We start from the raw sequence: 19,658 nt of genomic DNA, 5'->3' as shown, positions 1-19,658 counted from the left end.
CACTCTTAATGATGATATTAGAAAAGAAGATATAGAGGTGTTGGATTGTCTGATTATTTGAAAAAAGAAAACAATGACTTCCCCCGATCCCCCATCCCCACTAAATCTAACAGAGGAAAAAGAATATACTTTCAAAGGCCTGAGAAGCCAGAATTAAAAAACAACAGATGGACAAAAAAAAAATCCTGTTTATTGGTAGCCTTTTTTTTTTGGTTGTTGCAATGTAAAATAATTTTTAGTTAGAAATATAAAGCATTAATCTACTGTATGTTGGATTTTCCTTCTTTTATATTAATAGACTTTATTGAGTAGTCTTAGGTTTATTAAAAAGTGGAGCAGAAATTTCCCATACACTATAGCTCCTTTGCTTCCCATGTACTACCCTGCCACAATACAGTTCCCTATATCATTAATTTCTTGACTAAGTATGGCACATCTGTGATAATTAATGAGCCACTGATACATTATTATTAACCAAAGTGCATAGTATATATTACTGTTCACTGTTGTGCTGGACATTTTACAGGTATAATGTATAATGTGTAATGTATGTATCCACCATTACAGTATCATTATAGCATTATACAGAAAATTTTCACTGCTCTAAAAATCCCCTGTATTCCCCATATTCATTCTTCCCTCTCTGCTACCGAAGTCCTGACTACTAATTATTGTTTTTAACTGTCTCAATAATTTCATCTTTTCTAGAATGTCCTACCGCTGAAATCATAGTAAAAATATTTTTTACATTGGCTTTTTTTCTCACTTAACAATATGCATTTAAGTTCCCCCTATGTCTTTTTGTAACTTAATCTAAGGGATTTGACTTTGTTGGAAATGTGGATGATGCTTCTTTGCTCTCCTTCTCAAGCCTCTTCATAGGAATAAAGGAGCCACTTTCTAAAGCTTTAGCCTTAAAGGGACACAAAGTCACCAAAGAAAAATTTCAGTTTTCCTAAACCCAGCTTCAATATTTAGGGCATCTGATATCAGAACAAGGGTTACATTTAGATTCAGATAAACTTCATGGTTTCCTAAGTTTCCCAAAAGATCAAACTAAACACAAACTGTGGGATTTTCTCAGGCTAGCTGGTTATTGCCAAAACTGTATTCCAAATTTCTCTCTTACAGCCATACCTCTGTATATTTTACTCAACAGTAAGAACCCTGACCTAATTTTATGGAAAGAACTAGATAACATAGCTTTCAAGGCCTTAAAGTCGAGTTTGATAAAACTACCTGCCTTTGGGCATCCCAGTTAACAGATTCCCTTTCTCATTTTTATATATGAAAACGAAAGAAATACCCTTGGAGTAGGTCACCCAAAAACATGGGGACCACCATCAACCCATAAGGTATTATAGCTAGCAACTGGAACCTGTGGCACTGGGATGCCTTCTTGTCTTGGAGCTATTACAAGTGACTGCCCTTTAGGTTAAGGTCCCTGAGATGCCCTTTAAACATTTTTGCATCTCATACAGAATGCATACATAGAATCCCTCTTGAAGTCTATTCTGACTCAGCATTTCTCAATCATCCACCTCACCACCTATGAAGTCCTTTTATTAACTGCTCCTCATATAACTCCATTACATTGTAATAACCTTAACCCTGCTACCCTTCTCCCCTCCATCACTGAGGGAGTCTCTTGGGACTATTCACCACTGACTGGTCACCTCCTGATTCCTCATGATGATCTACAAAAAATTACTCTGAATAACACTGATTTCTCATGGTTCACTGATGATTCTTATTTAAAAGGTGACAATGGCAAATATTGTGCTGGGTATGCTATTGCAATTCCTTTTGAGTTTTTGAGGCAGAATCTTTACCTATAGCTACCTTTTAAATAAGACTAACAGGCTGAATTTTACACACTTATATGGGCTTACATGTTAGCCAAGGACAAAACTGCCAATATTTATACTGATAGTAGATATGCTTTCAGATAAGCTCATGATTTTGGAATGCTGTGGAAGCAATCTGTTTTCCTCACCTGCAACAGAAATAAAATTTAAAATGGCCCCTATGTTCGAGAATTACTGGATGTAACACTTTTACCTGCCACTTTAGCTATTAAGATTCTGGGACATTCTAAACTTAGCTTTCTAGAAGCTAAGGGAAACCATCTTGCTGACATTTTCACAAGGAAAGCTGTCCTTAAAGGGACCAGCAGCAGCCAAGGCCACAAACAGAAACTACCTCACTTGTCCTACTTAGCCAAAGTACAACCCAGTGAAGCCTGTGTGTACTGCTCCTGGACATTTTAAACTACCTAATAGACCGTTTGAGATTTGGCAAATAGATTTCATATAATTTCCTCCATGGGTATAAATATGCTTTAATCATAGTCTGCATATTTTCACACTGGACTGACACCTTCCCTTGCAGATAGGCTACTGCCTCTTCTGTTGCTAAAGTCCTTTCAGAAAAGATAATCCCTATCTGGAGAACTCTCAAACTTTATATTGATTGAGGAACCCATTTTACTGGCCAGGTATTCTAACACATTTCTGCTGTTTGCTGGTTTTACAACCCTTTCACCTTGCTTAACAACGTCAACCCTCTGGTTTAGCTGAACACGCTAATGGCATTATTAAGACTCAATCGGCAAAATTTTAGAGGGCCTCTAAATACCTTGGCCAAAAGCATTTCCACTGGTCTTTTGAAATCTTTAATACACTTTTGAAACCTCATAAATTTGAGAGAGTCACAGGATTCCCATTGTGTTTGACTCTTGCTTCTTTTAACCCACAACTGTTACAAAGAGAAGTACTTCAATATTGCAAAGGCCTAATGGCTTCTACCAAAAATAACTGTGTTTTGGTTATTTGGTTAAGCATCACACCTCACACCTTGTAACCTGGGTATTTGTCTATTGGAATAGGCACCTCTGGAAGAATGCTCTTCAATCTCACTGGAAAAAAAAAAAAAAAAAACCTATCAGGGACTGCTAACCAACTCTTGTGCCACCAAACTCCTAGAAATTGACTCTTGGGTTCATGTGACACACCTAAAGAAAGCAACAAACCCCAACTGGACCTGCGTATCATCTGGCGACCTGAAGGTAAAGATTTTCCGGAATTGAGGCAGGCGTATTCTGACGAGGCAGCTTTCTTGAGATATCCAGACCATGCCTGTTGGAATTTTGTCACCAAAACTTTGATGATTGACATAACACTTTGGGGATGATTTCCAGTGTTCATGATCTTGACAACATATGGATTTTAGATTAAAAGTGCCTGAGAGTTCTCCCTTCTATCTCTTCTTGTTACTTGCATGTAATCTCAATAGTCCAATCTGTGTATTTTCCATCCAACATGAGATATTACACCCAGGAAAGGTCCTTGCTAGCATTGAAGGACAAAAAGCTGCTGAAGCTGGAAACTGAAACTCTTGATCAGTTATGCTTTCAGAGAAAGTTCTCAATGAAAAAGGGATAATGCAATAAATAAATAAACACACACACACACACACACACACACACACACACACACACACACACACACACACACACACACAGAAACTTCAATTAAATATCAGGAGACCAGAACAGAGAACATTCACACCCTGTGATGATAGCAGAGCCTAACAGGAAGAAGGAATTTTCCTGGCAAGGACCCAGCCAATGGAAAAAACAAACAAACAAAAAACCATGAACTCTTTGTTTACTAGAGCCCTCTCAACTTCCTTTTCTTCTGTATAAAAGTATTCTCCTTCCCTTTGCTGTTGGAAGACTTGCATATGGTTCACCATGTTTGTATACTCTGAACTGCAATTCTCTGCTGATCCAGAATAAGGTCTTCCGGAGAAATATCTGGCAGTTTGTTTGTCTTACATCAATAGTACCCATGTAAATAATACTGTGATTTTTATTTCAAATTCCTATTTTTCATTCCTGATATATAAGAATATAATTTAAATGTACTTTTTAGTATTAACCTTACATTTGCTTTAGTTCCAGGAGTTTTTGGTTGAGTTTTTGGGATTTTCTACATAAATAACTATTCATCTGAAAACAAAGTTTTATTATTCCTTGCCAATATATATACATTAAGTATCATTTTATTGTCTAATTGCATTAGCTAGGATTTTGGTGTGATATTGAATAGAAGTAATGAGAGTGGCTATCTTTGCTTTGTTCCTAATCTTAGTGGGAAAGCATCTAGTTTCTCCTCACTAAGTGCAATGTTAGCTATAGGGGTTTATTGTAGATGTTCTTTATCAAGTTGAAAATATTCCCCTATATACTTAGTTTAGTACAAGTTTACATAATGAATAGATGTTGGATTCTATCAAATGCTTTTTTAGCAACTATTGATACAATCATATGATATTTCTTTTTTAACTTCTGAATGCGATGAATTATATTAATAACATTTCAGATGCTGGTTAGCCCTGAATCCCTGGGATAAATCACACTTGGTCGTGGCTTATAAATCTTTATACATATTGTTGGATTTACTAATATTTTGTTGATACTGTTCGCACATGTTCATGAGTGTGTTTCATCTGTTGTTTTCCTGTCTGCAATGACTTTGTCTGGTTTTGGTATTAGAGTAATCCTAGTCTCACAGAATGAGTTAGGATGAGTATTCTTTCAGCTTCTATATTCTGAGAGGGATTGTAGAGAATTGGTATGAATTTTTTCCTAAATATTTTGACAGAATTTGCCAGTGAACTCATTTGTGCTTAGTGCTTTCTATTCAGAAGATTATTAATTATAGATTCAATTTCTTTAATGGATTTAGGTCTATTCAGATTACCTGTTTCTTCTTGTATAGCTTGTACATTTCAAATAATTGGTTTATTTCATCTAGATTATCAAATTTGTGGGAAAAACTTGTACATAATATTCTTTTATTATCTTTTTAATGTCTATGGGAAGGGGAGACAGATGCTTTCATTTATGATATTAATAATTTATGTCTTTTCTCTTTTTAATCTTAATTAGCCTGGCTAGAAATTTTTTGATATTTTCAAAGAACCAGCTTTTTGCTTTGCTGATTAGAGTTGGCCTTTTAAGTCTGTGATTGTAAACAGCAATTGGGAAAATATCATTAGAGATTATTAAAGCCACACTAGGAAGTTACAGAAAATATGGTGAGATCTGAGGTTACTGTAAAATACTCAGAGAAAAAATAAATGGCTAGTTTTAGATGACAGTTATTGTTTATTCAAATGCAATCCTTTCCCATAAGGTTACAGTATAGAGAAAGATATAAAAGTTTTTAATATGTTGGAAATGTGCTTTAAATAATATCTGGTCATTGAGATTTTCATCATTGCAATTTCTAGACGCTTTACTATGTTAAGGATGTCAAAAATACTCTCGTCTTAGAGATAATAAAGGATTTTTTTTGAGTGCCTTCTACTATCCATTTTTAAATAGTATATAATAGCCTTTTGATAGGATATCTCTATAAATAAATAATTTCACAGACTGAAACTAAGAAAGACTTCCTATTTTATTCTCCTTATCTCAGGTGCCAATTAATTTTGCTATAATATTTAAGAATGTCCTTTACTTTCTCTCTCTCTCTTTTGGATTGGACTCATGTTAAAGTTGTAATAAACAGGAAAAGAGCAAAAAAAAATATTTAGGAATGTCATGAATCATGTATAAGCCAATTACTGCAATAATATTTTATCTCGTATATAACTCTGGATTTTTCTAAAGAAGAAAATATGAGAAACCAGATAACAGCTAAGATCTTAAAGAATTTCACTGGAAGACATTCTATGTTACAGCTTCTGAAAGAATCTAGCTTTACCATATAACAGGAATCACTTTGCTGAGTCTAGCAGAAAAAGAAATCAGATAGGATGAATTCTGGATTTTAGTTACTTTGAACTAAAGGAACTAGGGTAGAGTCCATACTCTCCAACTAGAATTCATATTGGTAGCCTTTATAATATGGTTAGGAACAAAAAACAACTCACTCAAGGGGAAAAAAAAATCTATCCTTGCTACTGTCATTTTTTAAAACCAAATACCTTGTTTGTTTGTTTGTTTATGGTTTCCTTCTTTATCCCAAGGATTTAGCATGAGGTTTCCTGGCAGTTTGACATTATTTTCAAACTGGAGAAAACAGAATTATAAGTAGTTTGCATATATCTACTATTACTTGCAAAATGCTAAACTTGTAGAATCTGTGAAACTGCAATATACTGTAAATAGAAACAGACCTTCCTGAAATAGAACCTGCTGGGTGATTAAAATCTCCTTTTTTAAAAAAAGATTTTTTTCCTGCTAAGTTTTTTTTAAATGAAGAAATGTAGAAAAATGAAGAAACCTATAATTCAAAATCTACTTCCCTTGTGTATTTTGAGCTAAATCCTATTATACTGGTGAGGCACTTCATGAGTCTGATGGTTTTAAGTCAGAGGTCAGCAGTTTTTTCTGTGGAAGACTAAATTGTGATTTTCTTAGGATTTGGAGGCTGTAGAGCCTGTGATGTGTGATATTTCTGTTGAGGGACGGAGCCTTAGAACTACTTACTCTGCCAGCTGTGCTGACATCAGCCTATTTGACTAGGCCTAACATGAACACAGATTGAGGAAGACTCTCAGCTGGCCAACAAAAATATCCATGTTAAGCACTTCTCATGCGTACCACTGTAAGATGGTTGTTTGAGAGAAAAAAAAAAATAAAACAACTCTACAATTTATACAGTTATTTGAGTTACAAGCTGAACTAACTAGTCTTTTAAGACATCTTTTTAATTGAAAAAAACAATCTATACTCAAATTACAGTATTCAGTCTTGGGTATTTGAGAGATATTTCAGAAATGAATTAAGTTAGCACTGTATTTGTGGGAAATGGTAAAAGTTCAGATTTTAAGTGAAACTAAAATTTATGGAAAATTTGTGTTTGCCACCATAAGCCTGAAAGTTTCCCAATGAATGCATATTTTTCTGATAAGATCTATGCTTATATTAACAATTGTGTTTTTTGATATTATATGAAATCTGTTAACATTCATTAACTCAGTGAATAAATATTTTTAAATAATCAGTGCACGATGCTACAAAATCATGCATAAGTAAAAAATCCATAAAATGTGCACTGTAAACCAATGAAATTTAGTATAATGAGTAGGAAAACATTACTTATGGTTTAGAATTTCACATTGTAGCTGTGTTTTAATGAAATATCACTTGTTAAGTTTTGGTGTAGTATCAAAGAACAACATTCATAGTTATCTGAAGTGGTTATTAAAACGCTTCTCTCTTTTCCAATTACATGTCTGGGTGAGGCAGGATTTTCTTCATATACATCCAGCAAAACAACACATCACAGTTGATTAAATGCAGAAGCAGATACGGTAATTCTGCTGTCCTTTCTTAAGCCTAACACATTTTTCACTGATACTTTTGTTTGGAAAAATATAGCTTTTTCCATCAAAATGTTATTTATAATGAAAGGCAATAAATTTGTTTTCATTACTAATTATTAAATTAATAAATGATTGCATTTATAATTTCTAAGTTTTAAACTCTAAATTGGCAAGTAATATATAAAACTCATGCAAGCACAAGATTTTTAGAATCCTTAATATTTTTTAAGAGCATAAACATTCTAAGATAAAAAAGTTTGAGAGCCACTGCCATGTGAGATTCCTTACTTCCCTGCTTATGCTCACTTTGGCATCAAAGTCTTGAATCCAAAAGGCATATATCTAAGATGATAATAAACTTGTGAGAAACTAATCTTTTTACATATATGTTTCATTCTATGCAAACTGTTGTGTAATTATTTAAATGCAAATATAATGTTTTCTGAAATTGGATTTTGGTTTCCTTTCATTAAAAAATTGATAAGCCCTTAACCAATGTAAATATGGGGATAGTGCAGGTTCACTCTGATCCTCTGTGTTGGAACATTGTCCTGACCCAGAATATCTTTATCCTCTAGGGGAATTATTACTTTTTCTTTGCTTCCTGGTTGTTTGTTCAAGGCATTACGTTCAAACCTTACATTCACTGAATGATGTGGAGGTCAACAAGCCTGGTTCACTTGCTCTGTCAGTGGTTGGCTCTGACATAAACTGTTACTGTAGCTCTCTCTCTCTCTTCAGGTAAGACCTCTGCTTTGAACATGTTCTAAGTGCTCTCAGGCACTTTCTCTCTCAGTATTCGTCCACCAACTGCAGCAAATAAAGGAAGTCATGTGCAGGAGGACATGTGGTGCATTGGAGTGTTTGTTTCCCTTTGTTGAGGAGGTTTGTGTACATATCATAATGAAATAAAGACAAGTTACTCATTGTACCAATGAATGTATGGATTAAACATAGATGCCATTGTGCTTCCTGTGTACTATTATTCATATCTAAAAAAAATAACTACAGGTATCACTGTTGAATCACTTTATGATGATCACTATGAGGTTTCTATGTGCAAAACTACAGTTTCAGTGTAACAGTTTTAAAAGTATGTTTATATTGAAAAAGAAAAAACTATGGTAAACTACAATTAAAATTTTATACAAACATCATTGCATATGCTAAAAATAATCTCCCTACTTCTCTAAGAAAAAAAGAGGAGAGAGAGAGAGAAAGAAAGATGAAAGAAAGAAAGAAAGGGAAAGAAAGAAAGAAACGAAAAGAAAGGGAAAGAAAGAAAGAAACGCAAAGAAAAGAAGTGAAAATAAGACTTTTTGCTCTCACTTTTCTTATGAGGAGGTCTGTATTGGTCAATCTATGGGCATTTTGTGTGCAGAAAGGATTAGTCCTTTTATTTCTAGGTGTTTCCTTTGCTTCAAATGAAGTGATCTACACCTAACAGAAATTTGGCTGTTTAAAGACAATCAATCATGTATTCTCTAAGAGGCTTTTCTTCTGTCACATACCTTTTTTCCTTTGTCTCTAAGGTCAGAACAGTGTAGGAAACTAATATTGGTAATACTTAGGAATTATAAACTTGCTAGTCAAAAATAATACTGGTAAGCAGATTTTAGTGAAACAATGCTGACATCCAGTGACTACTTAAGCTAATGCAAAATCTGTAAATAACAGGATCTGAGATAAGAGTGTTGCTTTATTTAAAGGTCTAGTCAAAGTGAAATACTGCCATTATTTGTCTGACTGTGCAATATACCTAAGTCAGAAGCTAGGAAACACCTTGCATAGTCAATATTTCTGAAGCCTCTGGATTATCATTGACTACTCTTCAATAAATGCCTATAAAATAATTGATGTTAACATTGATGTGTCTAACTACATATTCTGTATTTAAAGTTTTCCCATTATAGAAGTGGAGTTAAAAAGATAGAAAAATAGGAATTCATTTTATGGAAATGGACACAATCCCCCTTTGAGAGAGAGAGAGATTAACATTTATATCATAACTATTGTTATATATGTATATATGTCATTAATATATTTTGCCAGTAAAATCCTATATACCATTAAAATGCCTGCTTTGTGTACTGAATATGGATTTACTCCTACTAAACAAAATGTAAAAAATATACTAGCAAATATACTAATAAATATTTTAAATCAACAATAAATTTTTAAAACACTCAGTTGTGGTATACCCAATTCTCTTTCTTTTTTTTTTTTTTTTTTTTTTAGTTTGGGGAGGGGATTAGATTTATTTATTTATTTATTTAAGGGAGACACTGTGGATTGAACCCAGGACCTTGTGCATGCTAAGCATGCACTCTACCACTGAGCTATAACCTCCCCCTCCCAATTCTCATAACTCATCTAGAGCTTACTTGATTCTTTTAAATACTTTTATTATAGCGAACTAAAGGTACATTTTCTTAAACGCAACTTTTAGGTTGTTTTTAATTATTAATTTCTTTTTATGGGATCCAAAACACAATTTCTCTAAATCTACTCATTGGTTGGTTAAATACATAAAATACTTATTAACTGTAACAATGGCATTCTCAATTGATTAATGTGTTTTGGACACCTGCTATATGCCAGAAGATGTACAGAATACCCAAAAAGAACCTTGACATTAATATTTGAAGTTAGTTCTATGCTTCCTTACATTTTCCTATTCAATTAAAAAAAAAACACTGATTCTTTTTTTTTACTGTTCCTCTTCTTTCTTGCTGATGGCTATAAATCATTAAATCACTCCCTAATAACTTTTTAGAATGTCAACTCTTATCAGACACAGCTAGGATTCTTTAAATATTCCATTCATAGTGGCAGCATTACTTCTGATTTGAAAAAAATGTTTTCCTTTTACAATTCAACTATTACTACAAATAAATGCTTTTATCTTTCAATTATCAATATTGACATTCACATTTTTGGGGGGTTGTGTGTATGTGCATATATATATTTCATGCATATATATTATGTTGAGAAAAAATTCATAATTCATGCATTCCTTTTTTACTAGAAGCTTTTTACAAATAGGAATGAGTATTTAATCTTATTTAAATCTTGATGCATCCATGGAGATGATAATTTGGAACTTACTGCTTGGCATAGTTATGATTAATCTTATTAATAGATACTCTATTATTGAATCATACATGCACACATAGTTTAGTTTGCTTAGCTAGATTTTCATTTAGCTTTCTTAATGCAAAAAAAGTGAGTTGTTAAAGATGTGGCCTAGAAAGTGTGGCAATTTCTTACAAAGCAGAACAAGATGGATTTTTAATAGGTGGTAGTCTGGCCCAATCTACAGGGAAACTGTCTAGTATGCTCTGTGCCATAACAGATTTTATTTCATGCTTAGGACATGTTTAAAGCCAAAACCTAGTAAGGAAATCTCTCTGCTTGAGTAAAATACTACTTATCTTAACCAATGGAGTAGGGGGGAAATGACTAGAAAAAAAATTATCAGAACAAGCCCTGGAAAAGTCTTCATTACTCTTTTGATGAAATATACTATTATTTTTTTAAATCCAATTTTTACAGTCTAGAAAATGCAAAAGTTCAAGGTTTTTATAATATTTTCCTAAAATTTTGAAATGTTCTACAAATGTTTGCCCTGTTCATCAGATTTCCCCCTTATCAATATATTTTCCCTAGATTCTATAAAATTTATATATCACTTATTAAAAAGTGTCTAATCTTTATGTAGACTGTAAGTCCCACATCTTCTCAACTCTGCATTTAGTTGTTATTTCTTTCTCATTGTTTTTTCCTCATGACTGACTTTACATTGAGTTATGCAATTCTGAATTAACTGTAAAAAGTTAGTGAACAGTTGTCAGTATCTTATTCATCGAAAAATATAAGGATTTTTCACATTTTAAAGTTGTATCTACATATATATATATATAAAAATAAAATTTTCAGTAGCATTTCTTTTTTTGACTGCCTTTTAGTACTAAAAAAGAGAGAGACATGTATAAACTCTTGTTAATTCTAAATATTTAAGTTAACATTGTGAAGGAACTGGTAATTTTCTATAAATAAAAATGAGGTATTTTAGTAGTCATTTTAGTTGATTTGTCTTTATAAAATAATGTATTTAAATTATCAACCGTTGCAGTTTTGGAAGTTTTCAAATATATACACAATCTACATAGCACATTCTAAAGGATAGAAAGACTTTTTATATGTGATGTGGAAATAACTCCTTAGTCAATAAAACAAAACATAGTGTTTCTTCCTTATTTCTTCTTATTATAAAGTACACAAAGACTCATTCTATGCCATTATTATTCACCTCTTCAGTAGAGCTGAAAAGAATTCATGAAAATTAATGTTAAAAAAAGTTATCTTGATAATTAGAGTAAGGATGAATAGAAGACACAGACATCAACATAAATGCCTTATCCTCAATCCATTGTTATTCCCACAGTTTGACTGTGATACTGACTGGTTCTCAGTAGCCTACACTGCACATGGGGACAACAGACCTGAGGGTCAGGACATCCCACTTTCATAATAATGGATTTGTCCAAGTGGCCAGCAGAGTGTCTAAAACTAGCAAATATTTAGTAAATATTAATGAATGAATAGATCATCCTCTTTAGAACAATATTAAAAAGAAGAGTTTATTATGTTACTCAGAGAGTTTTGTGTGTTCTGGATGTTTTTTAAGCTGTTTTTCTGTAGATGCCTTGATTTCTGAAATGATGACTTTCTAAAATAAGCACAATGTTTTCCACCAGTGTCTCCTTCACAGCAAGAAAAAGCACATTGTATCTGTGCAACAATTAGTGGGATAACCGAATAACTTTTTTTTGACAAGAAGTAATTTTGTACATTCTTAATGATATTACAGATAATAGAAGATAAATGATATAAATGAAATTCATAATATTTATTTGCAATTTATTATATAATTCATATACATTGGTACTGTAGAAAATATCCGTGTTATATAATAAGTTAGATGGATTGTTTTTATGCTTAATATGATCTAATTTCCAATTAACTTTTCATTACACATTTAATTATATCACAGATCATTTTAATTACTTAGGAGTAGTAACGGATTATCTAGTTTCCACGGTACTTCCCATAAAATTACCAAATAAAGGGTTGTTCTCCTTTCCTTTCCTGATATAATTTGTCTTTAGTTATATACACTGAACGCTTTCTTGAACAGATCTCCTTTCTCAAATGTTACAGAAAACATCTCTTGTCTTGACAATGGAAAATGCCCAAGATGCTGAGGTTCATTAGTGAAGTAATTTTGAAGATTAATCTCACTCTCCGTTAATATTAAGCTTGCCAATATTTCCGCAAGTGCAATAGTATATAATTTAGGTAACTTCTAGAGCCAAAAGAAACCACGGAATTTAGAGTTTGATATGGCATTTTACTAAGAGAAGTCCTTGTCTGAATGGCAAACAGATGAAGCTGTTACTCTCTTGAGAGTAATTTGTATATTATCTAACATTCTCATGCTGAGAAAGCACAGGCAGCAGTTCGAGTCAGAGGAGTTAAGCAATTTCTACACACAAACCCTTGAAACAGGCAAATATCTATTTTTCCCCTAAAACGAAACTTTAGACTTATATTTGGCTTGCACACAATCTATTTGTCAATAATAAAAGTTATTTGATTAAGCACTGCCAAGCTACTGAAAAATAAAACTTATTCCTTAAATATTTATTTACAATAATATATTTTAATGTTTTGTATATATAAACATATTTTGGTTTGAAGGTACCAGTAGAAAAAAATCAAGATGAAAACCCTATAGGTCTTTAAAAACTATAAATGTTTAATGAACAACTGCTGCTTGGGCAAAACAAAGCTTTGGTTGTGCCCACTTATGTAACTGAGTCATAGTCCCATAGATTCAGAAAATACATCTGATATCAAAAACAGCCTCAGAGAGTCAGCCAACATGAAATCCAGAACTCAGAAACTGATGTAGTGTGATGGAAAGAATCTTAAGAAATTAAAATAGTGGAAGATTCAATATGTTAACGATAATAAAGATAACATCATAATAGCTATTATTTGCTATGTATTTTTTATGTTTAAATGATCTTTCCAAAAGCTTCTCATTAACTCCTTTAATGTCAAAAACCTTATGAGGTTTATTTTCTTGAGTTTACAGAGGAAGGCTCGAAGCAGAAAGACATTAAGATACTTGCCCAGGACCATGTAAATAGCAATTTCAGGAGCCTGGATTCAATCTATGATAGAGTAGCTTAACTATTTCATTTCAACAGTTCTGCAACTAATAGTGGGTATCCTGCCCTTCAAAAGTAAGACTCTTGCATATTCTTGAAATGGTTACAATAATAATAAAGACTTGATAGGTTTGTTTTCAGAATTAATAATGCTACTGATTATTTTAAAATTTTATATAGTACAAATGTTCACTCTTATCTTAATATATATGAATATGTATCACCCATGGATATGTGAGTGTGCTTATATGAGTGTTTGTCCTATTACTTAGACTGGAGGTTAGCAAACTTTTTCTGTAAAAGGCTCTACAGTTTAAATTAAGGCTTAGTAGACCATTAAGTCTCTGTCTCAATTACTTCAACTCTAGCACTAAACAGCCATAAACATAATTTACACAAATGAGTGACTGTGTTCCAATAAAACTTTATTTACAAAAACAGACAAGACTAATTAAGCTCACACACCATAGTTTTCCAACTCCAGACTTAGATAAAATTATTGGTTCAGACATGATAGAGGCAGAGATGTTATATTTAAGTCTTTACTCCGTAACTGACATGCACTTGTGAAAGCACATTATATTGAATCCTACCTATGATATCTCCATTATAGTATCTCTTTTAGATAAAGAGAGCTGCATTCCAGTGTGGTAGCTTCTCAGCATAGTTTACTTACGGGTTTCTGATTATATGGTAACAATCTCAACAACTCAAATGACAAATACGCACTATATTTCTACAGCCCCAAGTAAGCAAACAGGTTGACACCTGAATTAATAATTGGATGAACAAAAGCTACTTTCACATATGCTTTCCATGTAGCTCTTTTAAATTGTACATAAGACAACTGGAAGATGGAGATTTTATACACAATGTCAAGAACGACTTTGGAAAATTTCTGGGGAAGTTTCTATTATATTTAACTGGCAGCTTGCTGCTGAGCAGATGATACTAATGCAGAAGGTGCTGCATAAATTTCTCATTAAAACAGAAACATGGACTTTTTATGTGAGAGCAATTTAACTCCTTATGCCTGTTTCTGTAGTTTGCTTCCCACTGAATCACAAATTGGAAAAAGAAACCTTATATGTATTTTTATTGTTATGAATGAAAATCTAAAATGATATGTTTGAGAAAACATACAGAGAACAAATACTGTTATGTTTTTACATGTAAGGATGATGGTCAATGAAAACAACATTTAACTCTATCTTTTCTACCTCCAAAACATAGATGTAATTTCAAATTTGCAGTTATGTTACAATACTCTTGAGTGATTTCACTTTCCATTAAGTTAATGGAAATTACAAATTTTGGACTTCTTCATTCTCAAATTCTCTTGCTTCCAATTTTACTAAGTTCCTATGTAAGCTAAATCACCTTCCTACCTCTCTGAAACAAATACTTCACATACATATGCACATACAAACCTACATGTTCACTGTAAAAAATGTGTATTTGCCCCAGCCTTGCTTGCTTTCCTGTGTTCCTTAAAAAGAGGGGCACCTCTTCTCAGGTAAAGCCAAATCTTCTTCCATCTCCTTTCTAGCCTTTTAATCCTGTCATGGCCTGATTCTCTTTTATCCTCTTCCTGAATCTTCAGTTTCTCAGGAATCCTTAGTCCCCTATTTCACTCAACTATTTTTCTCAGCCTGAAAAGCTCAAAATTCTACTAGGTCTTCTGCCTTAGACACTACACTGAGTCTTCTTTAGCCATTGTTTTAATTTTCTTCTTTTCTTCTCTGCTAAACATCCTAAAATAATAGTTCCCAATTCTTCACTACCTGTAAAATAAGGTATCCTCTGGTCCTGCTCTTATTACAATCTTATAAATCTATTACACAATTGCTTAGCTATTTCAGGACAATGGATCCTTTTAACAATCTCATGGAAGTTATGGGTTTTCTCCCTCAAAAATGCACATACATAGAGAATTCTTTATATAAGTTTAGGGTGGTCAGACCCTTTGAAGCTCTTCAGTGATGAAGTGACATATTCATCTTAACAAAGCGCCCCTGTACTCCTTTCTCTAATCAATTTCCATAAATTCCAATCCTCCCTAATAGTTATGAATCTTCAATTCATAAATCCATCCTCATTCAACTCCATGACATCCAGATGTTCTGCTGGACATCTCTACATACATGTTGCATATTCAAAGAGTTCTTAATGACCCATAATATTCCTTCAAACCTATCCTTTCCCTCATTTCTTATCTTGATGAAATGCAGCATCACAGCCAAAAACTGGGGGTTGGGGGGGTCATCCTTGCCACTTTCATCCTTTATATATGATCTACAGAGAAGTCATTTTGACTATACTCTGAAATGTCTCAGATCTTCTTTATATTCTTTCTATGCATTGCTACAACTTCCAGATGTATCATTTCCAACCAGACAACCACAAGTCTTACAACTGACCATCATCATTACTTCCAACACCTCCATTCTAGAGTCACTCTCAACCAGTGTCTGTCAAGATACCCCATACACTATAAGTAATACATTGATCTTAGCTTACTTGTAGAGGTAATTCAACTCCTTCCTTTATTTTCAGCTTAATGTCCTGTCAACCACTTATACTTAGACTGACTTCTTCTCATAGTGAACTATTTGGGACACACACACAAAAGATAAATTATAATTTCTAGACAATTTGGTTTTGCACACATGGTTGACTTCGGTCAGAATTTTCTCTCTTCCCTGATCACCAAGACTCCTACTAAACCTTTAAAACTCAACTCAAGGATCAAAGTCTCAGGGAACCTTCCCCAAATCACCTTTGTAGACTTTGTTGCTACCCTTTATCCAGCCTCAAAAAATCTTCAGTGAAGAAGCAGTACAATAAAAAAAACAAAAACACAAATAAAATATTTAAGTTAAACATTTTATTATGGATGGTTACTTTTTAGTTTTTCACATAATTGCGGAGGCTGATTTTTATATTCCTCTAGTTTTTCATATTTTTACCATTCTTGCATCAATTTCCCAAAGCATTTCTGCTTTAATTTTATGTTTAAATATTAATAACTTTTGTAGCCAAAGTGATGTACCCTTCCCCAAAGTGTTTACATCCTAATCCCCAGAACCTGTGATTATGACAAAGGGGAAGTAAGTTCAAAGATGGAATGAGGTTACTAATCAGCTGACCTTAAATTAGAGAGATTATCCTGTATGATCTGGGTGGGCATAATGTAATTATAAGGACCCTTAGGAGTGGAAGAGAGAGTCAAAGAGTAGGAGGAAGGTGTGACTTTGGAAGGATGGTCAGAGAGAAACAACATTACTGGTTTTGAAGATGGAGGGGGTTATGAGGCAAAGAATGAAGTGAAGCTGGAAAGGGCAAAGAAGTGAATTGCCCCTTAGAGCCTTTAGTAAGGAATACAGCCCTGCATTTTAACCTAGTGAAAGTCTTGTTGGACTTACAATTTACAAAAATTAAGATAGTAAATATGTGTTGTTTTAGCCACTAAGTTTGTGGTCATTTATTGAGAATAAATACAAAAGCCTTTTCATATTTCTGACAGTTAAATCTCTATTACTAGAAATACAAAATTGTGGGAAATATACCATTAGGAAAATTAGGGAAGAAAATAAACAAACTAAAGTTTGAAAAGCTAGAAAATAACAATCAAAAGTAAGCAAAAATAACCAGGAGATCTAGTTTTTAATAAAATGGATTAGTCTTTATAATGTATATATAAAGAATATATGAAAACAGTAAACTAAAACCAGAGAAATCTTACAATTGTTAAAATAATTTCATCTGATACATTTTCACTAAATTTTATAAACAATTATTAAAAATAATTTTAAAAATTGATGTATTAGGTACAATGGATGAATTAATTAGTCATTTAGAAAAGTGGTAACTATGAGTAAGGATTTCATGAGAATTAAACGAGATCTATATATTAAAGCAATGGTGTCAAACGCCCTCTGGGCTTACTATTAGGTTATCAGAATATTCTTGATGAGTCCTAAATTGATGTGAACAATACACATTCTTTCTTTTGTACTAATGAGCAGATGAGGCAAAATGATGTTGTGCTTTCATTTTATATATGCCTAATGTCCTATTCCTAGTGGCCTACAAATTAAGTTTCAAGTTTTACTAAACTTTGGAACTCATCAAGTAAAATTAGAGCATATAGTGATTGTATGAGAACTATGATTTAATATTCTCTAGAAAAATGAAGTTTATTTTCAAAATGTTTTCAATTGTAATTTTTATGTTTTTTTTTTTTTTAATTTCCCTTCATCTTGCTTCAGAATTTAGCAAATATCCTAAGGGGAACAGTATGCATTTAAGCCTCCCAACTTCCTGCCCCCAAATCAGTATTTTATCTGAGCCCCAAGAATGCACCTCCTGAGGTGTAGTCTTGTTCCTTCAAATGCCCTTGGGAAAACGTGGATTCAGAAGTCACTTTATTTCTCTTGTTTTATCCTCTGTCTGAAGGTCTTAACCTTTCAGTCCCTGTGTATCTCTTTGAAATTTCAAATAACTCATTTCTGATATTTTTAAAATTTTCTTATTGATATGATGGGACTGTTGGTCTGTAGTCATTCTACCTCACCTGCAAGCAGAAACTACTCTGATGTTTTTAAAATTAATTATATCTGATGAAAGTTTCTCTGTGTCACTCTAAGTGGGTACTTCCACAATACTTAGGCAATACAGTTATATTTAGAAACAAGCATCATGTATAGGCTACCTGCCATTTTAAAATATTATAGAAAAAATATTATAGAGTAAATGTAAGAAGATATAGATGGTCTGTTTTTAGAGCATTTTTAAAAAGAATTACTTATCACTTCATCCTGCTGCCCTGGCATTTCTTTTCACTGACATAATTGCATTTTATATTCCCTTTCAGTTAGAGGGGAAATTAGTGTATGATTTGATTGGAGGCAATAGAAATATAAGAAGTTAGTTTCTGAGGTTCTTATTAATACAGAGAAATATAAAGTGCAGAAAATAATCCACAATCTCTGTACACAATACTACTCATACAAAGTGAGAAAATTCACATAATAAAGTACATAATACAAAATTTTATCTCCCTCATCACCTCTTATTTTCTCCTATCCCCAGTCCTACTTTCTAAAGTTTACCAGTATTACCAGTTTTTGTAGTTTCTTACAAAAGAATAAAAACCAGAAAGAAAGCATCCATATCTATCTTAATTTTATGCAAAAGAGATAATTAGATAAGTGTAATTACTTAATAAAATCATTTGTAGATATATTCATTAAGCAAATATTTTTGAGTATCTATCATGTTTCTCAATTGAGTTCTAACTTTGTCGTTGCCAGCTTATGATCCCTCTGTCTCAGTTCCTTCATATTTAAAATAGAAACAGGTATACCTATTTCATTGAGTTATTGTGAGAATTAAGTATGTTGCTACATGTAAAAGTACTTACAGTTTCTTGCCTGGTGCTCAAAAAGTACTATATAAATGTTAACTCTTATTATTGTTCTTAGTATTATTATGTTTCAGGTACTATTTTGGACACTGAGGATTCATTAGTGACAAGGCTGACAAACACCTCAATTAAAAAGGAGCCTATGAAAATGAATATTGTATGCGTATGCATGACTGAACTATTGTGCTGTACACCAGAATCTGACACAATATTGACAACTGATTGTACTTCAATTAAAAAAGGTAAAAATAAAAATAAGCCTACATTCACATAGAGGATGGGGCAGACAATAAATAAGTAAACTAGTAAGTAAAACAATAATATTAGCTGCTGATACGTACTGTGCAGATAATATGCAGTTGATATAATGAACTACGACCAACTGAAGGGGGTTGGTAATCAAGCCAATTCTGGTACAGTGGTTGTGGAAGGTCTCTGAGATAATGGTATTTAAGCTGGGACATAAAAAGTGTGAGCTGAGCCTCATGAAGATGAGAGGAAATTTATTTCAGGAAGAGGAAACAGAGAGTAAAAAAAAAAAAATCTCCGATATAAGAATGAGTTTGATATTTCAAGTAAAAGAAAAATGTCAGTGAGGCTAAAAAGCTTGGGTGAGTGGGGCAAGAGAGAAGATATATAAAAAAATGGGA

Source organism: Camelus ferus, chromosome 15, assembly GCF_009834535.1.
Source record: "Camelus ferus isolate YT-003-E chromosome 15, BCGSAC_Cfer_1.0, whole genome shotgun sequence".
Classification (NCBI taxonomy): domain Eukaryota; kingdom Metazoa; phylum Chordata; class Mammalia; order Artiodactyla; family Camelidae; genus Camelus; species Camelus ferus.
The sequence above is the reverse complement of the archived record's forward strand: the minus strand, read 5'-3'. Positions refer to the sequence as shown.